Source organism: Pseudorca crassidens, chromosome 5 (assembly GCF_039906515.1).
Source record: "Pseudorca crassidens isolate mPseCra1 chromosome 5, mPseCra1.hap1, whole genome shotgun sequence".
In the NCBI taxonomy this organism is placed as follows: domain Eukaryota; kingdom Metazoa; phylum Chordata; class Mammalia; order Artiodactyla; family Delphinidae; genus Pseudorca; species Pseudorca crassidens.
Window position 1 is genome coordinate 122,108,906 of NC_090300.1, and position 27,744 is coordinate 122,136,649.

Here is a 27,744-nt window from a genome sequence, read left to right on the forward strand (position 1 = left end):
TTAATGCAAGGCCAGATGTATTGGGTTCTATAATAGAGGAATAAAGAACCTCTTACAAAGGAAAAACTTCCGAGAAAAGGCGAGATTTGAGCAGAGTTTGAAGCATAAATAGGGGCTCACCACCACGTAGAGGTGGAGGGTACGGCATGAAAAGTGACATGCGAACAGGCTGTATCAAATGGCTAGAGATGACAGTCTACGATAGGTACAGAAATAAAGATGTCTGAAAGATATTTGGGGACCACAACATAACAGACCTTAAACACTCTGTTTATAGTTCAGGAGCCATTGCAAAATCTGCAGCATATGCTTAGGAAAGAAAGCCATGTTCAGCACACATTAAAATGGAAAGAAATTAGGGATGGGAGTGGCGGGGAGCTATTTGAACTAAGGCAGTGGGAATGGAAATGAGAGAACAGTTAATGCAAAACATTTGAAAAAGTAGATTTGAAAAGACTTTGAGATTGTTTGTGTTGGTGAGTAAATCCAGTGATTTTTGCATTTCACCGACAGAGTGTTCTTGATGGTTAATCCTTGGGAATTATTTGATGAGTTCAAAGAGCACGTATAGTTGATCTCATTAGCTAAGGGAGTGTTAAAATCTGCCAAGGCAAGAACTTTGAGCAATGACATCTCTGGGGCCTTGAACTTGAGAGAAGTGCAACAGAGATATCTAACTTCTATTGTAGCCACAAATTACCATATTTTGAAAAACAATTTCTGAACAAGAAATAATACAGAATAGGTCACCTCCCATCCTTTAAGCCCTAAGTAGGCAAGTGTATGCCTTTTATCTCTAAGTAACTTCCCATGACCAAAATCCTCACTCCACATTCTCTTCTAGACTTACTGTCAGGATATAGATAGTTTTGAAATTATGCAGAAAGGTAAATAACTTTAGAGAGTTTGAAGTCTTCATCAGCCCTTTTAATTCTGTTATACTTCAGTGAAGAAGAGGGTAATACCAGAGCGCTTCTCAAGTGGCACATGAAGTCTCCTCTGTACGTTAAAGAATATTCCTTACTTAAAATGCTCTCTGGGAGTGAGGGCTTTGAGGGCCACTTCTCCCCATTTTTACAATGCAAGGGAAGTATTTAAATGTTTAAGGAGTAAAATAGCCTCTTCAACTCCCGTTAGACCTGCTAGCAACAATTTACCAGATGTAAAACATCAAGAAGTGTTAATGGAGAATATTTGAAGCCTGGTCTCCAGGTGCTCTGCCCTAAGAAAATTTTTCTATTAGCTACTGAAAATCTTAACCCCTCCAAGAAGACAGTCTAACCCTTGTTAAAGTCAAAACAGAAGATCCTCATCAGTTCCTGCAGAGAAGAGGTAACAAAGTTTAGATGACAACCATGGTGTTATAATTAATATGTAGGGACTTCCCTGGTGGCGCAGTGGTTGAGAATCCACCTGCCAGTGCAGGGGACACGGGTTCGAGCCCTGGTTCAAGAAGATCCCACATGCCGCGGAGCAACTGTGCCCGTGCGCCACAACTACTGAACCTGTGTACCTAGAGCCTATGCTCCGCAACAAGAGAAGCCACTGCAATGAGAAGCCTGCACACTGCAAGGAAGAGTAGCCCCCACTGACCACAATTGGAGAAAGCCCGTGCGCAGCAACAAATACCCAACGCAGCCAAAAATTAAAAAAAAAAAACAAAAAAAACCCTGTACTTAAAAAATAATAATAATAATTAATATGTAACTTTTAGATCGAAAATTTACTTTATTCCAAATTTCAGAGAAATAATCTTACTTCCATTAAGCAAATTATATGCTATGTTGAAAATAAGTTGAGACTACCAATTGGAAATACAATAGACTAGCAGAATTCAAATGAAAATGTATTATTATAAAAAATTTCATCTCATAATACAGTTTTCAAATGGGTTTAGTTACAGTAATTTATAGCATTTATGTGTTCTTAAAATGCTTTGATCTAATGTGTAGCTTTCCTTTTAATAATGGATAAATTTTCAAAATAGTGAAGAGAGAGGAACAGGACATCCTAAAAGTGACTGAGATAACATTTGTTCATTCCTGTTCATTGACGGTATCCTTTTGATAAAGTGAGTGGAAAAGGACTGATTAGTTATCAGAAAATATGGGTTTAGCTTAGGTTACTCTCTTGTTGACCACAAAACTTGTTTGAGTTCTTATCCATGATAACCACTCTATCCACTGCATAGATTTACTCTGAGGACCAAATTATAATATTTCAGCATACATAGAGAGAAGTATGAAATACTCTTGAGGTCTCTCCAGTATTTTTATACTATGACCTAGCTCTACTGACTTAATCCCCATGTCCTATGTTGTGTCTTTTTGATCACTCAAAAGCTCTGTAAAGGAGTCTTGGTACCCAGGCTACCAGTCTCAATTTTCACCACCTGGGAGAATGATACAGTTTTTGCATTTTAGTAAAGTAAAATACTGGGACAGTGATAAGGATAAAGAAAGAAAAAAATTGTATTCTATAATTGGTTGCTGCCATAGGGTTATTTTTTCCCACATTGCAATTCTTATTATATCATACCAGTCTACTTAAAAACATCCATTAATATTTTATAAATCTCTTGGCACTTATTTTGGTATTTCTTCAAAGTTATCTTATGAATCTGTGATTTGAGGATTAGGCTGAAAATGTGTAATGATTAGGTACTCTTCTTAAGGTTTGCTTGCTGAATTCAAATAAAACCACAATTCTGTTTTTTTTTTTTTTTCTGATAAAATTTAAAGGCTAACTCCCACCAACTTTTAAATAATATGCAATTGAAGGAAAAAATTGTTTTGTTTGTTGATTTTTTTGGGGGGGAGGTATCCCTCAAAACCATTTCTCCCACCTTGTAGGATTGTACTACAAAGGGACTAACTGTTTAGGACACATAACTTATTATTTAAACAAAGCAACAAAAATTTTAAAAAAGGAAAGTTAGGAGTGAAAACAACTCTGGGGCTAAGTTTGTGTACGTAATAACTGGGTAAATCCTTTGGTGAAGTACATTGGGTAGTTATAGGGATTTGATATGTAAAATAGAGTGAATTTCATATGGACATGATTTGAACAGCCAAAATATTTATGATTAAATAAAACATTTCCCAATTAGGGGTTATGGGCATACGTTAAAGTAACAATAAATTTTGTCAAGTGTCTCGAAAGTCCTAAACGATTTGGTGGATAAGCAGTCAAAATATTAGGATGAATGAGTACATGTGAGAGTGTGTTTGGTTTGTTTTCCTATCCTTTTATATCTCCTTTAAGAGGTAAGATGTATCTTCTGGTTCTTTTACAAGGGTAGGATTTTCATTCACCTCTACTTTTTTTTTTCCAAAGAGAGAAACCTTAAGTTTCCAGATGTGTACAGAAAAGATTAAACATTTTAGCTACTATTTTATAATTTTTTCCTTGCTTGTCAAAAGCAATAATATTACCATCATTCAATGTGTATGATAATGTTGACAATTCAAAAGCTTTTGAGAACAAGCTTATTATTCATGGGAAATTTACAAATGACTGTTGATTCCCCTAGATTTGTAAAACAAAGCAAAATTAATTTTAGGTCCTACAGATCTAAGGTAACTGTCTGCAGCTTAATAAACATCAGGAAGAAGATGAACTGAAAGGCAGGAAATACAATCTAGCAGTGAAATTTGTTCAGTTATGGAGGAAAGTTCCAACGGAAATGGTGGAAGTACCGGCTTACCAGCACTTTGGATAAGTGAAATCCAGCTCGACAGAGGGCTAAATTGCATTCAGTAAGAATTTAATATTGCTCTAAAAATGAATGCCTCCCATATCGCTTATATTTATTTAATGAGTAGATTTCTGAGCTGAAACTTTGACATTTTACTGTCAGTTTTCAGTAAGTTGGGCAAATCAAGGTATGGAAATTGGACATATACCGTAAATGAAATTTTTTTCTCCCTGGTAGGATTTGGTTGCTTATGAATATATAGCAGGTTCTGTAATACCCAGAGGTCCTTAGTTCCAGTAACACTGAGGATGTAGTAGATGTTTAGCAAATACATGTAATTACTTAAATTGTATTGTAAATATGTATATAGTACAATCTTAAATTATGTTAGGAGAAGAACATGTTTGGTTTAGTGAAACAGATTTAGTCACAGTACAAAGCCTTAGAACTGGCGACTTAAAATGTATCTTTAAATTGGTAGAAATGCAGAAGAACATGCAGGTTAGAAATGATGGGATGGTAACTTAGATTTGATTATAGCAAGATTGAGCTAAGCAGCTGTTGAGATTGGATAATGATATGTGAGTTTCTCATCAGGCCTGTAACATGTTTCCACTAATACAGATTAAGAATGTCTGGATGAACTAAAATTTATCCCTGTGGCTTTTGCATAACATAATTAAGCCTTGCTAATGCAAGGTATTTTTATTAAGTGAAAAATGATGTTTAAAAAGTTATGGAAATGGCTACAAGATCAATTGAACTAAGGACAAACGTTGGCACTCATAAGAGTAATGCAAAAAAAAAATTTGTCTATTTTTGTTATATAGAGTTTTCAGAACACAGAGTCTTGTTTATGTGACAGGCACATGAAGGATGGTTTCAATTATGCTGACCCTCTTGCTGGAGCTTGCGCACCAGGTGTCCAGACCACAAAATGGAAAATGCAATCTTTGCTTTACTTAAATACAGTACTGAGATCAGGCTGTCTTTTAAGTGCCTGATTGCTATTTAATTACAGAGAATTTCTTTTTAAACAGAACAACCCAACAACAACAAAAAGACAATACAGCACTCGTTTCAGAGTCCCCTGCTCCTTCCTTTCACATAGGAAGAATGTGATATATCTAATAACCTTACACTGCTGGGTTTATTAAGTGGTAGTCATTATCTGTTTTATAAAAGCTATCTTTAAAATATCTAATGGGAATATTTCTGTTGACTAATAAAAGCCAACTAAAACTATGAATGCAAAGTAATCATGTTCATTCTTACAGCGTTTTTATGTAAGGATTTTAAAGTAACCGTGATGTGGTAATAAAAACTGTTAATCTAGAGTGAAAACATGGGAATTCAAATTCCACCTCTGAAGATGTGGCATGCTATCTCTAAGCAAGTTTGTTAACTTCTCTGAGCCTAGATTGATCATCAGTAAAATGAGGCTAATAATTCCTACCCTAGTGGGCTGTTGAGAGAATTAAATGAGGTGATTTATATGAACCGCCATCTTAAGAATATATTGATTGAATCTGAGTTTGAGAAATCACAAAAAGTCTCTCAAAGGAGGGAATATGAAATAGATTAAATATTTTTGAGAAAATACTACATTTGAAACTATCTTTTATTTATGATTGTGAATTTATCTTTAATTACAGAATAATCACTTCCTTTTCTTTTTATCTCCTTTAAGTGAATTATTTAGCTATCTCTTCTCTAATATTTTGAGAGAAGGTGAATATTTTTTAATATTTATATCATACTTCTAAAAGTATTTCTCATTTTTTTCTTAAGTCCTTTTTTGAAGATTTAGAAAAGCTTTTTTTATCTTTCATTGTCATATTAATTGCTTTTGAATAACCAGACTCATGGGCCCGTTTCCTTGCCCTTAATTTTTGTAAATAAGGACTGGCTTAGATATGTAGGTGATTAACAGGGCCCAGATATTTATATTACTAGGTGTATTATTTAAGAGAAGGCAGAAATATGAACCTGCCAATTAGCAGACCATCAGGACCCTTTTATCTCTTCTTCACCATCTAGCCCTTCTAGCACCTCCATGGAAAATAGATGCTTAAGATGTGGCTGAAAACAAGTGTGAGAACTGAATGGTTGCATAAATTTGATCAGTGAAACTTTCTTAACCATTATAACTTTTACCATTTTATTTCCTGTCAGAGGTTACAGTAATGTAGATATAGCACCAATATTTGTTTTCCACCATTCCACATTTATTTAGCACATTCCATGAGCAGGATAGGTAGGATAAGTTAGGTAAAGTGATAAAAAGGAAAGGAAGACCCATATCTTACAAGTATTTTATTTTATAGTATGACAATAAATATAAAAATAGAAAGCAAGATATGAACAAATGGCAAACATACTGCAAACTATTATCAGAAAAGAACTACTATTCTTTTCAGTAAGTTTTATACTTAACCAATTAAGATTAAACATTCATTTTGAAGTAAATTGTTTTACCTTTTAAAAATACATTAGTGCTGAATAGTGAATTAAGATGAACTCAATGTCACTAAAAAAGAGACTTTTTTTTACAAGTGCTGTACTTAAAGTGCAGTGTTATTTAATAAATTATCATCCTTAACTAAAGACCTATTGTTCTATTAACCAATTGTCCTTACTTATTGTATAAATTAAGTTGGTAGGTATTAAAGAACTGAAATAATCAAAATGTAGTTGAGTTCATCAAAGAATTATTGGAGGAGGAATTTTCATTATAGTTTTTAAACACATTTTATGAGTAGCTCTCTTTACCCTAGGTCTTTACACTGGGTGCTTTCATACTTAATTATCATTGTTATTATTCCAATTTGGAGATTGGGAAACTGAGGCTGAGAAAAATAAAGTCAGTTTTCTCAAAGTTAGTTTTCCAAGCCTAATGAACTTTGTAACTACACCCCAAGGGGGTGAGAGTTATAAGAAAAACTAAATCCTATCCTTTTCCAATCTGAAATCTACCAGAAATTTTTATTATCTTAAGAGTTTTTCTCTGACACTGAAGAACTTATAATTACTGATATTCTTTCACTAGACTTATTCTTGAGGAACATTGCTTAGAAATAAAGCTAAATTAATATTTCCAGAAGAATAAATAAATAACTTATAAGTACATAAGTTCACTACATTTATATAGTATGGGTATATCATAATATATTAAAACATTCCCATAATATTAGATGTTTATATTGTTTCCATTACTTCATTATTTCTAACATCCCTGTAAGAAATACCACTGTTTTTGCCATGTTTTGCAGAAGTGGAATTGCTAGTTAAAAGCTGAATTTTAAAATCACCCTTCAACAATTTTCTTGACAGTTTACACTTCTACCAACAAAGTCTTTAAGTCTCACTATTAAGAGAAAATGCAAGACATAGATCAATACATAGAATTAATCATATGTATGTTAAAAACCACATATGTAATTTTGTAACATAATAACTTGAATGATGTACACTAAACTCTTACCTCTAGAGAAAGGAATAAAATTGAAGAACAAGAGGAAGGGAAACTTTCTTATATCAAATATGTGTGTATTGTTTGAATCTTTTGCAATTAACATAAGTGTTTACACTGTATGTATTTTAAAAATTAAAATAGAGACTCAAATGTAATTAATGTAGAGGTACAAAGTAAATTTCAGAGTTGTAATATGACGGCATTCAGATTCAAATATGTCTGGGCGTATTTTACGGTCGGAGACTTATATGTACTAGCATGTGAACTTATTTCTGTAGGTAAAAATGGTAAAATAATAAAACTATCTCAGTTTCCAGAACAAATCATTTCCATCTGTACCACTGGATAAGTGTAGTTCTGACTCAACCACATGAATAACATTACATATGTTTTGAAAAAACATTATGTGCTGAAGACCTGAAGCAATTCACATGCTTTGCCTATGGTTAGCTTTGGCAATAAGAAACAAGACAGCTAACAGAATTTTAAGCCGTATCTAGAAATAGTGCCAATTGAATTTAAGCTGAACATGCAGTTTATTTCGGTTGCTTTCCTTCTGCCTAAACTCTGAAGTTCAAAGTTTAACTTGGAGTTGTTTTCTCAAGTTTAGCTGTAGCCAAAGTCCATGAAATGGCTTATGTCTGTCAATAGTTGACCTAATAGACTTGTCCTGTGTTGACATTTTGTTCTTTTCATGCTAGACAGTTTATATAATATAGGTGTATTATTTTCAGTGAGCTCTACCTTAAAATGAGATTAGAAAATAAATCATGGAGAGTTTTAACAATTATTTGGAATATTAGGGGGTTTTGTAGAGTTTTGGGAGAAATCATTTTTACAGTAATTAATTCATTATTCTTCTTTATTCATTCCTGAATAGCATCAGTCATTTATTGAACACCAACCATGTCAGTAGGGTTATCAAGACAAGACCAGTAGAGTGAGGTTAGAGGCATGAAATTAATGAATTCCATAAAATATTAGAGTTGCTATATGAGAACTTAGTACAAACAGGAGTAAAATAACCAAGAAGAATCCCTTCTACCAGGATGATCAAGGGATACTCATTTAAGTGGGGAAGGTCCAGCAGAATCTGGATGGTTAGAGAGATTATTCATGGGTAGAGATGGGGCCATATTTCTGATATAGTGCACTTTGAGAAAAACAACAACATCAAACAACAGGTCTGATATATGCTACTGCTAGAGCATGTAGGTAGGGTTTGGTGAGAGATAAGAATGAAGATAAGGAGATAAAGGAGGGGTCAGATCTTGGAAATAATCAGAAGCCACACTAAATTCCATGGACTTTTTCCTTTGGGTAGTGAAGGCCTTTTAAAGGGTTGTAAGCAGGAGAGCAACTGGGCTGTACAGTTTTGAAAGAGACCTTTGGAGGCAGTGCAGTGGAGGAATAGGGGAAGCACAGTAAGAGGAATGATTCATTCAGGTAATGCTGAGACATAAAGCCAGAGCACATTGGGGGTGGAGAAGGGTTGATGCAGGATTTGTTAAGGAAGTAGTATTGACAAGAGTGGGTCAGTGATAAAATCTGGAAGATATGGAAAATGCAGTACCATGTGTTGATTCTCAGGCGAGTCATGAGTCAATGAGTGGATGGCGATGCTACCCACCACAGGAATAGGAGGGGAGGTTTGGGAGTGAAGATACGGAGCTCAGTGTTCAGCCATGCTTTGTTTGAAGTGTATACGGGACAGCCAAGTGGAGATGCCAAGTAACCAGTTGAATATGTGGGTCTACAGGTCAGAATACAGAAGTGGATTAAAGATATAGATTTGTTGGTCATGAGCAGTTAATAAATGGAGTGTTAATATTACTCATGGTGTTGAGAGGATAAAGAATAAAATTAGCAATAGTGATGTGAAGAAACATCACATTTAAATGGAGGAGCCAGTAAAAACTTTTGCCGAAATAATCCATAAGATATCACAATTAAGAGTTTATTAGGGACCTTTGTGAGGTCAGTTTCAGTAACGTAGTGGAAGTGGAAACACCCACTCAGTAGCGCAGTAGAATTAAAAATAAACGGAAAAGTTCAAATGAACAAGTTCATATTCTTTTTTAAGAAGCTTAGCTGTGAAAGGGAGGGGAGGACATTAACTAGAGGGGCTCACAGGATAGAGAGATGTATTACTTGCCAAAATAAGAGATATATGAGCATTATTAATGATTTGTGGGAAAGGAGCTGGTAGAGCAAGAGGTTGAGAATATAGATATGGAATTACTCAAGAAGCACCTCAACACGATGCAGCAGAAATGGGAAGCTGGCTATTGTCCTTCCTATCAAGGAAACAGTGATTGATAAAGAAGAAATTATAGTATTTGACAGAACATCTTGTTTACCATGACTTCTATAACAAGTTTTTTTTTTTTTTTTTGCGGTACGCGGGCCTCTCATTGTTGTGGCCTCTCCCGTTGCGGAGCACAGGCTCCGGACGTGCAGGCTCAGCGGCCATGGCTCACGGGCCCAGCCGCTCCACGGCATGTGGGATCTTCCCGGACCGGGGCACAAACCCGTGTCCCCTGAATCGGCAGGCGGACTCTCAACCACTGCACCACCAGGGAAGCCTTATAACAAGTATTTTTAAAGCTACATAGTCAAATGGCCAAAATAGTAGTCTTTCCTCCCATTCTCCTTCTGCTCCACCACGCACAAGTATGTCTGTCTCTCCCTAGACCTGTTTTAAAAAAAAGCACTACAGTCTATCTTGTTACTCAAGCCAGAAACTTGAGACATCCTCTATTCTCTAAATAGTTAGTTCTCCAGACATCTCCACTGCATCTGCTTCTGTCATTTCCACTACTGCATTCTAGTTGAAAGCATCTATATGTTATGCTTGCACTGTAGATAGTCTTCTAATTTTCTCCCTGCTTCTCTAGAGCCATCCCACCCCAACTCCTGCATCTGTTCTCCACTTAGCAGCCAGAATAATGCCATTGAAAGGTTAATCAAGTCATGTTCTTCTCTGGCTTAAACTCTCTATAACTCATAGTGGGCATGGGTACATGATGACTACTGTCGTCATTATTAGGATTTTCCTTCCCCTTTCTCTTTTAGTGGCCCCTTTTCTTTCCTTTAACTGTCTAGCAAAGACATTATTAAAAGAAATTGGTCATCTTATTTCAAACATATAGTAACTGATAAACTTGCGGCAAATAGAGTTAGCATCAATGTGGCTTGTTTCTGTCATAAACACTTGGCCCCTAGTTAATGCCTTGTTTGAATGAATGGGAGTGAAACATTGTTTCTATCACCTGCTTTATTGGACTCTCCAATTCCCAGTCATAAGTAAGGTAATACTTAGAAAAGATAATCTTTGACATTTTTTTCTAATCAGACGACAGATAATATCAATGCATGCACCATTTGTTTCAAGGATATAAATAAGAATTAAGTTTTTAAGTAAAGAAAGAAATAGAACAAAAGAAGGATACTCTGATATTTTGAAAAATTCAAGTCTCACAACCAAGATTTATATAATGGTATTTATTAGGGATAAGAGCAGAACATAGGACAATAAGCTGTGAGGTTTTTCTTAGGAATGCACTAAATTTAATTCTAAAAGTGGAAGGCACTTCAGAAAAACCTGTAGAGATCTCATCTACTGGAAAAAGTTTACTCCAAGGAAGGTAGAAGCAAGTTGGCCAAAGTTAATGGTTACAAACATTGGTGGTGCAATTGATTATGTTTCCTAAATGTCATAATTCTGGAAAGATAGTATCTTTATTTCTAAAATTTTTATTATTATTCATTATTATTAGTATTTAACATTTTTAAATTTTATATTGGAGTATAGTTGATTTACAGTGTTGTGTTAGTTTCAGGTGAATCACAGCAAAGGGATTCAGTTATACACATATATAATCTATTCTTTTTCATATTCTTTTCCCATATAGGTTATTACAGGATATTGAGTTCCCTGAGCTATACAGTAGGTCCTTGTTGATTATCTATTTTATATGCAGTAGTGTGTATCTATTAATCCCAAATTAGGAGTTTGAAATTAAGATAGTATCTTTAAATGTTGGATGGAGTTGGTCACTAGAAGCAGAAGACACAGATTTCAAGTTCAGACAATTCTGTGAATATATATATATATATTACACATGTATTCAGTAATAATCTATATTATTATAGTATTTTATATATTAGCATTTTATTTTTGTGATATCTGCCATAAAATGCCCCTTAGATGCTAAGTTAATGAGAATAAAAGAAACTCTTCTTAGCTTAGCTGTGAAGCTGTGGAAGACCTGGAACTAGTAATTAAGGGTATTAACCAACTTGGGTTGTAATCAAGTATGTGACCATGGGCCATGCTTTTGTCACCTCTTCTTTAAAATGAAGGGAACAGTTCTCCTCAGGCTTCCTCTGATGTGTCTGTTCTACAATTTGATTTTTTTTTTTTTTTGGCAAAGTGATTCACTAATTCAGTATATTGAATGTCATATTAAGGGAGTTTATGGGGAATCTGAAAGTTAACTGCTAAAACAGAAGCATTCTTAAGGGACCTGAGACAGTAGTCACATTCACAGACTGAGCTGTCTATCTCAAGGAAACCTAACCAATAATCATTTTATATTTAGTAAACATTCTGTATATATCTGTGTTAACTGTGTTACTTTTAGGCAGAACTGTAATTTTAGGCAGAACTTTGACTCATGTTTAGTACATTATTTTGGGCTCTTTGTTTATATTTCCAAAGTCGTCAAGCTAATGCAACTAAACAGGAAAGCAATTACTTATATCTTATTGGTAGGAGGCATGAAAATGGAGTAAGAAAGGTGCTTTAGTAGTCTAGAAATTCAATCTTTTATGCTTAAACTATGTCATCCTATTTTGCAAATGCCTACTATAAGCAGAACACTGAACTCATTGCTAAATATGAAACAGTAGTTAAGAAATTATTTGCAGAACGGATCTCAAGGTCTTTATTTTGTTCTTCCATGTGGAATCTATTTACCCATTTGCACATGTGGAACTTTTAACTCTACAGCATGCTTTTAAGCTTCACACTGAGTCTGAAAGTTGAGGCAAATTCAGATCAGTAAGCAAATAAAAGATTCCCTTTAAAATAGTCAATGGAAAAAATGTATTCTTTTCAATTTTTGAAGGATCTGTCTTTGCACAAAATATCTATCTGCATGTCAAAGATATTCAGATGTTTAGCTATGTATTTTGTGGGACAAATGTATTTCAAGGGTTATAAAAAGAATATTCATTGGAAAGCAGGCTTGCCTCATAATAGAACTGCATCCTAAAATCTTGGTATCCTGGTTATATTTGCATTCTATATCATTTATATGGATGGAAATGTATATTCAATACTTTAATGAGTCAATATAAGTAGAATTAAGTTTCATGAAGGCAGGTCCTTTATCTATCTTGTTCATTATACAGTGCCCAATTCAGTGCCTAGTATATATCAGACCCTTAATAAATGTTTTAAAATAACACCATGGAAAAAGATAACTAAAGCCTTGAGATTTAACATCTGGTCATTAGTACTGCCTCTAAGCTAAGATCTTACCCAAGCCATTTCTCCTTCACTGGGTCTCATTTTCCTCATCTTTTAAAAATAAAGATTTTTTTTTTTGTGGTACGTGGGCTTCCCACTGCCGTGCCCCCCCCCCCCCCCCCCCCCGCTGCGGAGCACAGGCTCCGGACACGCAGGCCCAGTGGCCATGGCTCACAGGCCCAGCCGCTTCGCGGCATGTGGGATCCCCCCGGACCGGGGCACGAACCCGTGTCCCCTGCATCGGCAGGCGGACTGTCAACCACTGCGCCACCAGGGAAGCCCCAAGATTTTTTTTTTTTGATTGATGAGTGGTCTCCTGGTTTTATGAAAGTACTTAACAATTATAGTATATATCTGAATACCTTGTAATCCCTACCTTAAATATTTTTCCGCAGGTTATATAATTGCCAGACTTATCAATTAGCTCATGGATGTAAAAATTTCATGATATAGATTTTGTCCTATCACACTAAAACACCACAATGCAATTTTACCCCACAGAAAGTTTGCATTGAAAAATAAGAACAGAGTGGTGCAGTCTCTTGACTTTAAGTGAAATATAGACTCAGAGTCAGAATGAATTATTTCTCCAGGCAGCCTGGAGCAGTGCACTAAGGTGCATGAAAGGTGGTGTGTGAATAAATAAAAGGGCATGATACTTCCTGAGTTTAGACAATATTCATATTAAATGAAAATTCCAAGTCTGGCTGCATCCTTGTGGAAATTTAGAACAGGTATACTCAAATATCATATGGAATTAATATATTATAAAATGATGTATAGAGTATGTGTTACTGATCCTCCTCAATCGCTCTCATTTTCAGATCTTTAGGAATTTTACTGGGATAATTCGAAGTATCTATCCAAATGGTAAGTAGAACTATTTATTATATCACCATATTTTTTCATCTGTAATTAATATAATTTTCTGAGTATTGAAATGAGAAATATGAATTACTATTCTTCACTCATATTTTAAGTTTATTTTTTTAAAAGGAGAATTGTGAAAAAACTTGCTTTTCTTTTTAAATTATCATACTGGAATGCAAATATATGGCATGTAAACTTGGGAACTATTTATAACTCTCCTCTAAAATCTGGTATAAAGTAGTGTCTGGAAATTAATAGATCTGCTACAAGCAAATACAGATAGGTAGGATTGAATATAGAAATATATACATATAAAATTCTCTTTCCAGATAATTATGTTTATGTTCTTATATTAAAATTATAAAATATAATTGATGGGCTTAAATAGATGCATAAATTCTGTACCTCATACATTTTGACATCTGAGTAAACTGGTCTAAACTTACTCTGGAATCATCTTCATTAAGAGTTTATTTCCTCAAGTTTTGAGATTGGAGAAATGAAGTCATTATTCTTCTTGTTTATAAGCACTTGTCAGGAACTAAGGACTGTCATCCTTGAAACTTGCTTCTAAAGTTTGTGGTCATCATGGTGTCAGCCAGATGGGCTCTTAGTCCTTTCACACTATTGAATATAAGGAAGATGTCCAAAATGCAGATAATTTTACCTCTGACCTCATGACACAAGGAAAGTGCTTTAAAATTGCATTTATTATATTATAATATAATACCCATATTATATTTACAATGGACAGATATTAAATGAAGATAAATTTAAATAAGAACAAAACAACCATATTCATACCACCTAAGTATAACCAGTTAACCCTTCGTATAAACCGTGAATGTTTTCAGTATGTGAACACACATCTTTTTGCAGGAATTTGAAAAGTGAGAGGGATAACAATGTAAAATTTAGGTTAACCCCATTTGCCCCCAAATGATTCTGCAACCTGGTTTTCAATCACTTGTGCTCTCTCTGCATGACTTTGGGCAAATTCTTACTCTCTCTGGGCCTTCCTTTCCTTATAGGAAAAAATGGAGCTAATAATCCATACCTAGTTGATAAGTTTGTCTTGAGGATTAAATAAGTTAATACAGATAAAGTGCTTAGAACAGTGCCCAGATGTTGCAAAATTATCCATAATATTTTAATTGTTTTCTTCTGCAAAGTCAGGTAGATAATATAAATTTGTACACTTTTTTTCTGTATCCTGATACTTCATTTAGCTCTTTATTAGTTGTGATTATTTTTCAGTTGGTTCTTTGTGGTTTCAGGCTGAAAATCATATTATCTGAAAATAGAAATGATTTAGACAGTTTATCTTTTCCTTTTTAATGTCTCACGCACTTTTAAATTTCAAGTTCACCACTTATTGTCTTGACTACAGCTTTTAGTTCAATGTTAAATAACGGTGAGTAACTTCTTCCTAGTTTTATTGGGAATGACTCTCATGATGGTATTAAAGTATGATGTTGACTAAGTTTTATTCCTTTTCATGTTAAGAAGTTATCTTATTCTTAATGAACTAAATTAGATCATCAGAAATTTCTGTTGATGCTCTATAAATCTTGAGATATACAAATATTTTTTGAATCTGTTGAGAGGGTGATTTGGTTTTCCTTTCTTCATCGGGTGACTTGCTAATTTTATGTTATCCTTGAATAGCTGGAAGCTTATTCTTTTCTTACATACTTTAGTTCAATATTTTTTTAATTGAAGAGGGAATTTGAAAGAATGCTCAAAAGTGAGGATGGTCTATAGTATTTTTTTATTGCTTTTCTTCTTTTTGGTGCTGTTAAGGAAGTTACATTTACATTAGAATCTTTACAATATTCTCTGTGGATATATTTTCTCTATTCTAATTTGTTAATTCTGCTGCATACCTAATCTATTTCTCATTCCATTTTTTAAATTCTGAGAATTATTTCTATCAAAATTTTTCTAAGTGTATCCTGGATTGTTTATAATAAGGTTTTAATATAATCAACTTTTTTAAATGTTTGGAGAATGTTTTAAAACAATATGTAATCCATGTCATATACTAAGTCAAATAGAGTTCTGTCAATTTAACACAAGTAATCCTATTGCTCAAATTTCAATATTCTGGTCAGAGATGGGGCTAGTTTGTGCAAATTCTACTGGACAGAGATGGGGCTAGTTTGTGCAAATTCTTAGAAAGCCCAAGTGATTCATTGGATTTACACTCTATGCACAAAGCTACCAAACATAAGCTGGTGAATTATATGATTCACACTTATTTAGGAAGGTGAGTCTTTCGGGAATGGGAAAGATTAACTACAATGGGGGTAACACTAGGGCCAGAGATAAGAATTAAAGATCTATTTAGATCCAGCATTAGGATCTTTTAGGAATCTGACTTTTAGAAATACTGTCTTGTCAAAAAAGGAAATGTTTAATATCCTTGCTCTTTCCCAAGGCTATTCCCTCTGTATTCCACTTTTCCTTCATCCAGAAAATTTACTCTATTAGATTTTCTTCTCAGTACTTTTTGACTCTCTATGACAATAACCTGTTAAATGTCTAGTATAATGGCTTTGTCTGGTGAGTTCTCTTATTGCCCTTCCCTTTTCTTTTTAACATTTTTACTATAGCTTGTAAAAGCCAAGATAAATTTCTGCCAGAATTTGATATTCAGTGTTTATCCAGCCATCCATCAAACATTTAGTGAAAATCGGCTATGCATTAGGAACTATGCTAAGAAGTAGAAAATGCTGTCTTCCAGACAGCTAGAATATTTAACCCCTACACTCAAGAGATCTTAATCTTCTGCTTGAACTCAGTATCTCCAGTTGGCATAGTATATTTTTAATTTGATAACCCAAAGATACCCAAAACTTCAATAAGCTCTGTCTTTCTAAACTGCACCTCCTACAGTTCATGTCCTTGTTGATTATAACCTACTAGGCTCTTAATATATAATCTTTATTGAATTATTATTTTATGCTAAAGTCTTTGTCCTATCCCTAACTGACTTTCATCAAAATCCTATTGATCACATCTTTACATTTGTCCCAAACTTCTCTTTATCTTTGTATCTATTACCTTAGTTTTAGAACCACAAAATCTGCTCCTTGATTTTTTCTACAACCTCCTAACTATTTCTGTATTCCTCCTTCTCTTGTCCACCAACCACAGTGCCATCAAGGTTCTTCCTGAAATTTGTATGGAATTAATGAGATAGTCACCCATTCAAAAATTTTTATGACTTTGCATTGCTTAGAGGAAAAAGCCCAAACTCCTCAGCTTGCCATTTGCTTTTCTTCACAACTTGGTACCCAGTTCATTTCTTCTCAATTTATTTGCCATCCCCTCTCCCCACTCCAATGAATTTAATCACATTTGATTACTGTGTATTGTGGTTTCTTCATATTTAGACCATTTTCTGACATGTAGAGGGTATTCAAATGGTGTTTGCTGATCATTATTTTGAGAAGACTCAGGTTTATAATAAGCAGGAGCTTGTGATCTCCTGGGTGGGTCAGACTGAAGAGATATTGTTTAATTAGGTAACTTATGGGGGCCTTTGAAGTTTCATATTCGGGGAATACCATAGGAATGGGAACCATATATGTGATTTAGAAATGATCTAGTCTGGGCTGTGTTTTCTGGATGTTAAATTGAGGCTTGAAGTATCAGAGATTTATTCAGTATTATAGCTACAGCTGTTTAATACTCTGAGATTGACTACTTCCAAATCTGTGGAAACTAAAGTAAACCATAGTTTGAATCCTGAGTAAAAGTTTAAGAGACATGATGAATTGTAACTATTATATGATGCAAGTAGATTATCCTGATTTGATTCAAAATAGTTGTATACATAGACCACCAAATAATTCACCTCCAAGTCTATATTATTATGATTTTTCCTGATATTCATATTGAAGTATTTATGATTATGTAATTGTCAGTGTCCTTTGTTTTGAAGAATGTAATTGGATATTTGATTCTTAAACTCAAAGAGTAAGGCTGAGCTGGCTAGAAATAGGAAAGTCATGAGGATATCATGGAAAATTTGAGATGGAGAGATTGACATCAAGACTGAATGAATTTAGCAGTTATTTCACACAACTTGAATCAAGTAGTTGTTTTTGTTCTGCTTGTCTTCATCATATGAAAAGCAGCCAAGCTAGGTTTTTCTTATGATATTTTTGTTTAGTTGAAAATTTTGAACCAAATGTTAAGGCTCTGTAATTATCCTTGATAAATTTTAACTGCTTAGTCTTAGTCGCTTCTTTCCAAGTGTCAAGTTTTGTTAACTCTTAATAGTGTCATATGTAGTATATTTCACACACATTGTCAATGACACAGTCTTTGAACACTTGCTAGATTGTTTTGACTATTTCAATAATGAAGGAAACTAAATTGATTGTACTATGGTTGCACTGATTTATCAACCACTGTTGAAGAAAACACTATTCTCAACTGACTTAGTTACTATCAAGACATTCTTTTCCTATAGCTTGGGAAGAAAATCTTCAGCTTTCTACTTCTGTCAGCAGGGGAGAAAATGAATTTTTCTTTGTAGCTTTGTTTTTATTTTACACATTTCTCTTGACTTTATAGTTTCATGAGACTTATAAGCCCTAGGAATTTATATTTAGTTTTATATTTAAACTTTGAAAAAAAATTGAGGTCCGAACTAAAGGTCTGCAAACACTTTTTTCTTCTAAAAAGGGGCTCTAGTGATCAAGGTTGACAAATATGATGTGACAGCTAATAGCTTAAAATGGTTCTAGCTTTCCAAATTTAGACTGAGTTCCGACTGTGGAAGGTTGGGCTTCTGTATATGAAAGCATACTTTTGGAGGAGCTTCAAGATGACGGAAGAGTAAGACTCGGAGATCACCTTCCTCCCCACAAATACATCAGAAATACATCTACACGTGGAACAGCTCCTACAGAACACCTACTGAACGCTGGCAGAAGACCTCAGACCTCCCAAAAGACAAGAAACTCCCCGTACCTGGGTAGGGCAAAAGAAAAAAAAAACAAAGACAAAAGAATAGGGACGGGACCTGCACCAGTGGGAGGGAGCTGTGAAGGAGGAAAGGTTTCCACACACTAGGAAGCCCCTTCGCGGGTGGAGACTGTGGGTGGCAGTGGGAAGCTTCGGAGCCGCGGCGGAGAGCGCAGCAACAGGGGTGCGGAGGGCAAAGCAGAGAGATTCCCACACAGAGGATTGGTGCCGACCAGCACTCACCAGCCCGAGAGGCTTGTCTGCTCACCCGCTGGGGTGGGCAGGGGCTGGGAGCTGAGGCTCGGGCTTCGGTCAGAGTGCAGGGAGAGGACTGGGGTTGGCAGCGTGAACACAGCCTGCAGGGGGTTAGTGCGCCACGGCTAGCCGGGAGGGAGTCCGGGAAAAAGTCTGGACCTGCCTAAGAGGCAAGAGACCATTATTTCGAGGTGCGCCAGGAGAGGGGATTCAGAGCACCACCTAAAGGGGCTCCAAAGACAGGCAGGCGTGAGCCACGGCTATCAGCGCGGACCCCAGAGACGGGCATGAGATGCTAAGGCTGCTGCTGCCGCCACCAAAAAGCCTGTGTGCAAGCACGGATCACTCTCCACACCTCCCCTCCCAGGAGCCTGTGCAGCCCACCACTGCCAGGGTCCCGTGATCCAGGGACAACTTCCCCGGGAGAACACACGGCGCACCTCAGGCTGTTGCAATGTCACGCCAGCCTCTGCCAACGCAGGCTCACCCCGCATCCGTACCCCTTCCTCCCCTGGCCTGAGAGAGAGCCAGAGCCCCCGAATCAGCTGCTCCTTTAACCCCATCCTATCTAAGCGAAGAACAGACTCCCTCAGGTGACCTACACTCAGAGGTGGGGCCAAATCCAAAGCTGAAACCCAGGAGCTGTGCAAACAAAGAAGAGAAAGGGAAATCTCTCCCAGCAGCTTCAGGAGCAGTGATTTAAATCTCAGCAATCTCAGCTTGATGTACCCTGCATCTGTGGAATACCTGAATAGACAACGAATCATCCCAAATTGAGGAGGTGGACTTTGGGAGCAAAGATATATATTTTTTTTCCATTTTTCTCTTTTTGTGAGTATTTTTATGCTTCTTTGTGTGATTTTGTCTGTATAGCTTTGCTTTTACCATTTGTCCTGGGTTCTGTCTGTCCGTTTCTTTTTTTTTTTTACATTTTAAAATTTCTTTCTTAATAATTATTTTTTATTTTAATAATTTTATTTTACTATATTTTATTTTATCTTCTTTCTTTCTTTCTTTGTATTTTTTCTCCCTTTTATTCTGAGCCGTGTGGATGAAACGCTCTTGGTGCTCCAGCCAGGCATCAGGGCTGGGCCTCTGAGGTGGGAGAGCCAAGTTCAGGACACTGGCTCACAAGAGACCTCCCAGCTCCATGTAATATCAACTGGAGAAAATCTCCCAGAGATCTCCATCTCAACACCAAGACCCAGCTCCACTCAATGACCAGCATGCTACAGTGCTGGAAACCCTAGGCCAAACAACTAGCAAGACAGGAACACAACTGCATCCATCAGCAGAGAGGCTGCCTAAAATCATAATAAGGCCACAGACATCCCAAAACACACCACCAGAAGTGGACCTGCCCACCAGAAAGACAAGATCCAGCCTCATCCACCAGAACACAAGCACTAGTCTCCTCCACCAGGAAGCCTACACAACCCACTGAACCAACCTTAGCCACTGGGGACAGACACCGAAAACAACGGGAACTTCGAACCTGAAGCCTGCGAAAAGGAGACCCCAAACACAGTAAGTTAAGCAGAATGAGAAGACAGAAAAACACACAACAGTTGAAGGAGCAAAGCCAAAACGCACCAGACCTAACAAATGAAGAGGAAATAGGCAGTCTACCTGAAAAAGAATTCAGAATAATGATAGTAAAGATGATCCAAAATCTTGGAAACAGAAGAGAGAAAATACAAGAAACGTTTCACAAGGACGTAGAAGAACTAAAGAGCAACCAAACAATGATGAACAACACAATAAATGAAATTAAAAATTCTCAAAAAAAATAAAAAAAAATAAAAAAAAAAAATTCTCTAGAAGGGATCAATAGCAGAATAACTGAGGCAGAAGAACGGATAAGTGACCTGGAAGATAAAAGAGTGGAAATAACTACTGCAGAGAAGAATAAAGAAAAAAGAATGAAAATAATTTAGGACACTCAGAGACCTCTGGGACAACATTAAACACACCAACGTTTGAACTATAGGGGTCCCAGAAGAAGAAGAGATAAAGAAAGGGGCTGAGAAAATATTTGAAGAGATTATAGTTGAAAACTTCCCTAATAAGGGAAAGGAAATAGTTAATCGAGTCCAGGAAGCACAGAGAGTCCCATATAGGATAAATCCAAGGAGAAACATGTCCAGACACATATTAATCAAACTACCAAAAATTAAATACAAAGAAAAAATGTTAAAAGCAGCAAGGGAAAAGCAACAAATAACACACAAGGGAATCCCCATAAGGTTAACAACTGATCTTTCAGCAGAAACTCTGCAAGCCAGAAGAGAGTGGTAGGACATATTCAAAGTGATGAAGGAGAAAAACCTACAACTAGATTACTCTACCCAGCAAGGATCTCATTCAGATTTGATGGAGAAATTAAAAGTTTTACAGGCAAGCAAAAGCTAAGAGAATTCAGCACCACCAAACTAGCTTTACAACAAATGCTAAAGGAACTTCTCTAGGCAGGAATAACAAGAGAAGGAAAAGACCTACAATAACAAACCCAAAACAATTAAGATAATGGTAATAGGAACATACATATCGATAACTACCTTAAATGTAAATGGATTAAATGCTCGAACCAAAAGACAGAGACTGGCTGAATGGATACAAAAACAAGACCTATATATATGCTGTCTACAAGAGACCCACTTCAGACCTAGGGACACATACAGACTGAAAGTGAGGGGACGGAAAAAGATATTCCATGCAAATAGAAACCAAAAGAAAGCTGGAGTAGCAATTCTCATATCAGACAAAATAGACTTTAAAATAAAGTCTATTACAAGAGACAAAGAAGGACACTACATAATGATCAAGGGATCAATCCAAGAAGAAGATAAAACAATTGTAAATATTTATGCACCCAACATAGGAACACCTCAATACATAAGGCAAATATTAACAGCCATAAACGGGGAAATCAACAGTAACACAATTATAGTAGGGAACTTTAACACCCCACTTTCACCAATAGACAGATCATCCAAAATGAAAATAAATAAGGAAACACAAGATTTAAATGATACATTAAACAAGATGGACTTAATTGATATTTATAGGACATTCCACCCCAAAACAACAGAATACACCTTCTTCTCAAGTGCTCATGGAACTTTCTCCAGGATAGATCATATCTTGGGTCACAAATCAAGCCTTGGTAAATTTAAGAAAACTGAAATCGTATCTAGCATCTTTTCTGACCACAATGCCAAAGGACTAGATATCAATCACAGGAAAAAAACTGTAAAAAAATACAAACACCTGGAGACTAAACAATACACTACTTAATAACCAAAAACTCAATGAAGAAATCAAAGAGAAAATCAAAAAATACCTAGAATCAAATGACAATGGAAAACACGATGACTCAAAACCTATGGGATACAGCAAAAGCAGTTCTAAGAGGGAAGTTTATAGCAATACAATCCTACCTTAAGAAACAAGAAACATCTCAAATAAACAACCTAACCTTACACCTAAAGCAATTAGAGAAGGAAGAACAAAAATACCCCAAAGTTAGCAGAAGGAAAGAAATCATAAAGATGAGTTCATAAATAAATGAAAAAGAAATGAAGGAAACAACAGCAAAAATCAATAAAACTAAAAGCTGATTCTTTGAGAAGATAAACAAAATTGATAAACCGTTAGCCAGACTCATCAAGAAAAAAAGGGAGAAGACTCAAATCAATAGAATTAGAAATGAAAAAGGAGAAGTAACAACTGACACTGCAGAAATACAAAGTATCATGAGAGATTACTGCAAGCAACTCTATGCCAATAAAATGGAAAACCCGGAAGAAATGGACAAATTCTTAGAAATGCACAACCTTCCGAGACTGAATCAGGAAGAAATAGAAAATATGAACAGACTAATCACAAGCACTGAAATTGAAACTGTGATTAAAAATCTTCCAACAAACAAAACCCCAGGACCAGATGGCTTCACAGGTGAATTGTATCAAACATTTAGAGAACAGCTAACACCGATCCTTCTCAAACCCTTCCAAAATATAGCAGGGGAGGAAAACTCCCAAACTCATTCTACAAGGCCACCATCACCCTGATACCAAAACCAGGCAAAGAGGTCACAAAGAAAGAAAACTACAGGCCAGTATCACTGATGAACATAGATCCAAAAATCCTCAACAAAACACTAGCAAACAGAAGCCAACAGCACATTAAAAGGATCATACACCATGATCAAGTGGGGTTTATCCCAGGAATGCAAGGATTCTTCAGTATACACAAATCAATCAATGTGATACACCATATTAACAAATTTAAGGAGAAAAATGATATGATCATCTCAATCGACGCAGAGACAGCTTTCGACAAAATTCAACACCCATTTATTATAAAAACCTTGCAGAAAGTAGACATAGAGGGAATTTTCCTCAACATAATAAAGGCCGTGTGTGACAAACCCATAGCCAACATCGTCCTCAATGGTGAAAAACTGAAACTATTTCCACTAAGATCAGGAAGAACACAAGGTTGCCTACTCTCACCACTAGTATTCAACATAGTTTTGGACGTTTTAGCCACAGCAATCAGAGAAGTAAAAGGAATCCAAATCGGAAAAGAAGAAGTAAAGCTGTCACTGTTTGCAGATGACATGATACTATACATAGAGAATCCTAAGGATGGTACCAGAAAACTACTATAGCTAGTCAATGAATTTGGTAAAGTAGCAGGATACAAAATTAATCAGAAATCTCTAGCATTCCTATACACTAATGATGAAAAATCTGAAAGTGAAATTAAGATAACACTCCCATTTACCATTGCAACAAAAAGAATAAAATATCTAGGAATAAACCAACCTAACGAGACAAAAGACCTGTATGTAGAAAATTATAAGACACTGATGAAAGAAATGAAAGATGATACAAATACAGGGAGAGATATACCATGTTCTTGGATAGGAACAATCAATATTGTGAAAATGACTCTACTACCCAAAGCACTCTACAGATTCAATGCAATCCTTATCAAACTACCACTGGCATTTTTCACAGAACTAGAACACAAAAACTTACAATTTGTGTGGAAACACAAAGGACCCCGAATAGCCAAAGCAAGCTTGAGAAAGAAGAACGGAGCTGGAGGAATTAGGCTTCCTGAATTCAGACTATACTACAAAGCTACAGTAATGAAGACAGTATGGTACTGACAGAAAAACAGAAATATAGATCAATGGAACAGGATAGAAAGCCCAGAGATAAGCCCACGCACATATGGTCACCTTATCTTTGATAACGGTGGCAAGAATATACAGTGGAGAAAAGACAGCCTCTTCAGTAAGTGGTGCTGGGAAAACTGGACAGGTACATGTAAAAGTATGAAATTAGAACACTCCATAACAGCATACACAAAAATAAATTTAAAATGGATTAAAGACCTAAATGTAAGGCCAGACACTATCAAACTCTTAGAGGAAAACATAGGCAGAGCACTCTATGACATAAATCACAGCAAGATCCTTTTTGACCCACCTCCTAGAGAAATGTAAATAAAAACAAAAATAAACAAATGGGACCTAATGAAACTTAAAAGCTTTTGCACAGCAAAGGAAACCATAAACAAGACCAAAAGACAACCCTCAGAATGGGGGAAAATATTTGTAAATGAAGCAACTGACAAAGGATTAATCTCCAAAATTTACAAGCAGGTCATGCAGCTCAATATCGAAAAAACAAACAACCCAATCCAAAAATGGGCAGAGGACCTAAATAGACATTTCTCCAAAGAAGAGGTACAGATTTCCAACAAACCCATGAAAGAATGCTCAACATCATTAATCATTAGAGAAATGCAAATCAAAACTATAATGAGAAATCATCTCACACCGGTCAGAATGGCCATCATTAAAAATCTACAAACAGTAAATGCTGGAGAAGGTGTGGAGAAAAGGGAACCTTCTTGCACTGTTGGTGGGAATGTAAATTGATACAGCCACTATGGAGAACTGTATGGAGGTTCCTTAAAAATCTAAAAATAGACCTACCATACAACCCAGCGATTCCACTACTGGGCATATACCTTGAGCAAACCATAATTCAAAAAAAGTCATGTACCACAATATTCATTGCAGCTCCATTTACAATAGCCAGGACATGGAAGCAACCTAAGTGTCCATCAACAGATGAATGGATATAGAAAATGTGGCACATATATACAATGGAATATTACTCCGCCATAAAAGGAAACGAAATTGAGTTATTTGTAGTGAGGTGGATGCACCTAGAGTCTGTCATAACGGAGTGAAGTAAGTCAGAAAGAGAAAAATAAATACTGTATGCTAACACATATATATGGATTCTAAGAAAAAAAATGGTCATGAAGAACCTAGGATTAAGACAGGAATAAAGACACAGACCTACTAGAGAATGGACTTGAGGATATGGGGAGGGGGAAGAGTAAGCTGTGACAAAGTAAGAGAGTAGCATGGACATATATACACTACCAAACATAAAATAAATAGCTAGTGGGAAGCAGCCGCATAGCACAGGGAGATCAGCTTGGTTCTTTGTGACCACCTAGTGGGGTGGGATAGGGAGAGTGGAGGGAGGGAGACCCAAGAGGGATAGATATGGGAACATATGTATATGTATAACTGATTCACTTTGTTATAAAGCAGAAACTAACACACCATTGTAAAGCAATTATACTCCAATAAAGTTGTTAAAAAATATAAAATAAAATAAAATCATAGTTTTATATATCTGATAGTTTTCTTGAGAGCATGTAACCTAATGCCATGTTATATAAATATGGTACCAGAAAAGTTCAGTGAAGTATCAAGTTCATGAAGCTAGTCAGTGATAGATGAACCATAACAATAGTGATAAATATATACAAATAAGCATGACAAAATCTTTCACAGTAACTTCAGATTAATTATAAAAAGTGAACTGGGTCAAATCAGACTGAGTACAGAAGAATTAAAATAAATATCTCAGTATTAAAAATAAAATGAAATTTTGTTTGATGTAGGCTTTTTTTTGATGTAGGCTTTTTTGAATTTTTAAATAAAATTCTGAAATAGCATCTAACAGGTACTTTTTTGTAAATGAGTTGTTAGTTATCATAACAGCAAATATTAACATTGATTTATTTTCATTGCAATATATTTTAAATATTATTTTGAAATACTGTTATTTTTATGTGATTCAGAGGAGAGTAAGCTATTTTTATTGAGAGTTTTTGAAAGACAAATTTTATAGTTTTGTTTCAGAGTAAAAGTTATTTCAGATGATGAATATGATGATTTTGTCATGTAAGATGTTATAAAACATAAATGATTTTAGCTATAATAGAAATTTGTCATTCATCAGATTATAGTTGATTGTGGCTAACTCTAATGTGAAGATGTTTTTCTCATTCCTATGGTTTTTTCACAATACAATGCTTGTTTCTGTATTTAGACTTATTTTAGTCTCCCTTGTGTTCAGAATTACCTATTTGCTAGTCCCCTAAGAATGATATTATGCTACTAGAGAGGTATCATTCTTATCTGTCTTTCTCTCTATCTGGAACCGTGTTGTTCAACTTTGGCTGCTCTTCAGAAACAACTGAGAATATTTTTAAAATATTCATGGATAGATAATAAAAGTTGATTGTCGTGATATTTTATGTGCATCTACCTATGTCAAAACTTATCTAATTGTATACTTTAAATATGTATGGTATTTTAAAAAGTAAAATATAATGTTACTATATGACCACAAATCCCCCTACTCGGTGGGGGAGGAAGAATAATCAGGTCTAGTTGCAAAGATCCTGATTTAATTGGTTTTAGGTGGGGCTCAGGAGCTGGTGTTTATTAAATCTTCCCAGATGATTTTAATGTCACTCCAGCATTGAGAACCTCTGCCCTAGCACTCATCAGCTACTTTGTATATGGTAAATTCTCAAAAATGGCTGTTATCATTGGTGAATTGAATACATTTCTTCTTTGTATTCATTCATTCATTCATTTACAAGTAATGAAGCTTCACTCATTGAAAGGACTAGAGGTGTACAGATTATGCCAGAGGGACTCCAATAAAGGAAGTACATTTGTTACAGAGGATGGGTTCCAGGACCCACCAGGGATACCAAAATCTAAGGATGCTCAGGTCCCATATTCTACCCTTCATATCTGTGGTTCTGCATCCAAGGATTCAACCAGCCTCAGGATGATATAGTGCTGTAGAAATTTTTCAGTATGAAAAACCATGTATCAGTGGACCCATGCAGTTCAAATCCGTGTTGTTCAAGGGTCAACTGTACTCTCCAAGTAGACTTAAGCAGAATGTAGCTATGCCACAGTACTTTAGGAATACATCTGAACTCAGACACATCATAAAACCCCATCTTCATGGTAAGTTATGGTCCATTTTGAACAAAGACTGACAAAAATTGACAGATTGATCAGTTTAATGTATGGAATTTAAGGCACAGCTTTTATTGTGTTAAGGGTTAAAGTATCTATTTGTTGGGAAATTTCAATTTTATATGATATGTCACAGTTTATAAAACACTTTCTTATTAATGGTATATGATCAATGACTAACATTTGTCTTTTTAACATAGACTTTAATGTTGATATCCCCAGCTTTTCTTTTTTATGTCAAATTCACTCCTTTAAACATCAGTTTATACATGAAAATTTCATACAGTTTTACTGTGGTTTTGCTTCAAGGCAACAGTTTTGATAGTGTCACCATTTTTGTCTGTGTGACAGTATTTGTGCAGTTAATTTACCATTTAATTTAATTTCCTGTTATGAAAATGAGTGGATAACAGAAAAAACTAAAGAGCTGATATTGGTGATTAGAAATGTAGGAATTAAAAATGGACTGTAATTGATTTGAAAATGCCATCACAGTTTGTGTCAAAAAGACAAAGTTATTTACTTTTAGTCCTTTGGGTATAACT

The 27,744-nt window shown here is 35.5% G+C and overlaps 1 long non-coding RNA gene across 2 annotated transcripts in view; it reads left to right on the forward strand.

Moving 5' to 3' along the window:
• The window catches only part of LOC137225334 (uncharacterized), a 602,240-nt gene that overhangs the window by 120,782 nt on the left and 453,714 nt on the right, over positions 1-27,744 (forward strand). Inside the window, exon 2 of one of the 2 annotated variants that reach the window (XR_010943792.1) lies at positions 13,533-13,578. This is a non-coding gene — a long non-coding RNA (uncharacterized lncRNA). Of the gene's footprint in view, positions 1-13,531; positions 13,579-27,744 lie in introns of those variants that run through there. The other variant, XR_010943791.1, reaches the window with a different exon arrangement.